The 2,500-nt window shown below is 30.4% G+C and overlaps 1 protein-coding gene across 1 annotated transcript in view; it reads right to left on the bottom strand.

Annotated features, from left to right (window-relative positions):
• The window catches only part of LOC143032717 (dipeptidase 1-like), a 295,882-nt gene that overhangs the window by 233,350 nt on the left and 60,032 nt on the right, over positions 1–2,500 (bottom strand). The window lies entirely within an intron of this gene.

Here is a 2,500-nt window from a genome sequence, read left to right as displayed (position 1 = left end):
TAACTAATTGAAATGGCATCTACTGTTACAGCATGGAATCTTATCCTCAATTGATTAATTGTATCAAGGTTAGTCAGAATAAAAGTTTAGAGGACGGGAACGAAAAAAACAAAAACAAAAAAAACGGCTAAGATAGTTTCCACAAAAATTAAATCTCGAGGCCCTATTTGCTATGATATTCGTAAAAAAACACACACACAATAGAGATAAAACTGAATCACAACGAAATGACTTTATTGCCTATAAAATTGTTAGAATAATCAAATCCCCCCCCCCAAAAAAAAAAAAAACAGAGCAAGAATGAAATAATAGGAAGCTCTAATAGAGACGTGGAAGTAATCATGAGGCTGGGGATAAGGTAACAGCATAATGAAGAAGACTACAAGAGATCCTAAGGCCTACACTACGTTGACGTTGGAATAAAAAAAGAAAATATAGGATTGCAAAGGCAGACCATGCCGACAGGAGACCTTTTGGTCCATATCTAGATCGGATGCGAAAAAAATCATAATAACGATAAATAAATAAATGAATAAATAAAAACTATGATAATGTAAATGATAAAATACATAAATAAATGCATAGGTATAGTTGAATAACAAACAGATAAATAGTAAATAATAATAAATTGACATATAACTAATAATAAATGAGAATCAAGCAAATGATAATAACCAAACGGACAAATGATAACAAAACAAAAAAACAAATAAAAAAAAATGATAGTCATTACAGCAATTTCCTTGAATGATTATCTAAATGATTCTTAAAGCTTCGAGCTGAACTATACTGCACTGCCTCTGCAGGAAGTTTATTCCATTCATTGACTACACGGTTGGCGAAGTTAGGGTAGAAATTCTTATCCAAAGGGGAAGCAAAAAGAACAAACCCCATAAAGAAGCTTGGGAATAAGATTTAGAGGCTGCAGAGTTATAATCTTACTGGAGTTATGTTGAACAGCGAGTGACAGAACGACAAACAGACAGACAGACAAATAGATGAATAGACAGACGGACGACGACAGATGGATAGACACACAGTTGCGCAGATACATAGACAGACGGTTATATTATATATATATATATATATATATATATATATATATATATATATATATACATATATATATGTATATATATATATATATATATATATATATATATATACATATACATATTATTATATATATATATATATATTATTTATATATATGTATATTGTATATATAATATATGTATATATATATATTTATATATATATTTATATATATGTATATATGTATATATGTTTATATACATATATATAAATATATATATATATATATATATATATATATAGAGAGAGAGAGAGAGAGAGAGAGAGAGAGAGAGAGAGAGAGTGAGAGAGAGAGGCAGAGAACTTCGTAGTGTAGAACTATAATTTGATAAAATTCGTGCTCTTGAATGATGGCTTTTTTAATTGGTGATTTTGACATAAGAGCGTTAAGAGTTCCTCTTCTTCCTTGATTGCCAAAAATTATTCTCTGGTTTCTTTGAGGAGCTTGAAGAGTGATTGAAGGAGTCTTCATTAGCTTACAAACACTGGCTGTCCAAAATTTCATTTTATGTAAAGTATATATAATTGATACTACTTTCAATTTAGCAGAATTATTATTTTCTTTAAGTAAATCATGGAAGTGGAGAAAATGTTAACTTATTCTTTGCCATGCTCAATGTTTGAGGATTAGATGGTTGTAATTATAAGAAATGTAGATTGCATAAATAGCTGTGACAAGTCATGAAAAATTGCTTTTGGTAAGAAAAATATAAGTCAGGAATTAACGGTCAATATAAGATTTATGTATGTACATTTATCTATGAGATTTTGATTACTGAATTTTATTACCACGGCTAGACTGCCGTTTGTTTGACGTCAAGTGATTCCTGTCTATGGTGCCTACAGGGGATGTCGGTTTTTGGATTTTCTTATTATGTGTGCATCCGCCATTCATAGTAAAAAAAAAAAAAAAAAAAAATGAGAGTTCCAGGGGCCCATTTCTCTCCTTTGATAAGTATGATGTCATGATAAGTATGATGTCATGGGTCCTTACCTGAAAGATCTTTGCCTAGAGCAAGACAGCTGACTTTCTTATTCATTTATTCATTTACGTGTTTATTCATTTATATTATTAATCTATTTATTATAAAATAAATTACTTGTCCTCTAGGACCTGTGTTACGGCCTTTTGGATAATAGAAGCGTGATACTCAATCTTTCATGGTAGGCTCTATAAAGAATTTAATCATTTTGATGTAATTGATCAAGCTCCACAATTTTTCAGCCATGTCTTACTCTAAGCTAAACACAATGGCGTGCTCGGCTAGAGCAACGTTTCACCTTCTCTATAAGTACTACATGTTAAAAAGTTAGCTGAACATGGGCCTCTGAACTAAAGGGTAAAAATTTTCCAAACAGATCCTTTTAGCCTAATGAATATTTTTTCCAAACAGTACTGCATTAA

The sequence above is a fragment of the Oratosquilla oratoria genome, chromosome 14 (genome assembly GCF_046742065.1).
Source record: "Oratosquilla oratoria isolate Oo_2021 chromosome 14, ASM4674206v1, whole genome shotgun sequence".
Classification (NCBI taxonomy): domain Eukaryota; kingdom Metazoa; phylum Arthropoda; class Malacostraca; order Stomatopoda; family Squillidae; genus Oratosquilla; species Oratosquilla oratoria.
The sequence above is the reverse complement of the archived record's forward strand: the minus strand, read 5'-3'. Positions and strand labels throughout refer to the sequence as shown.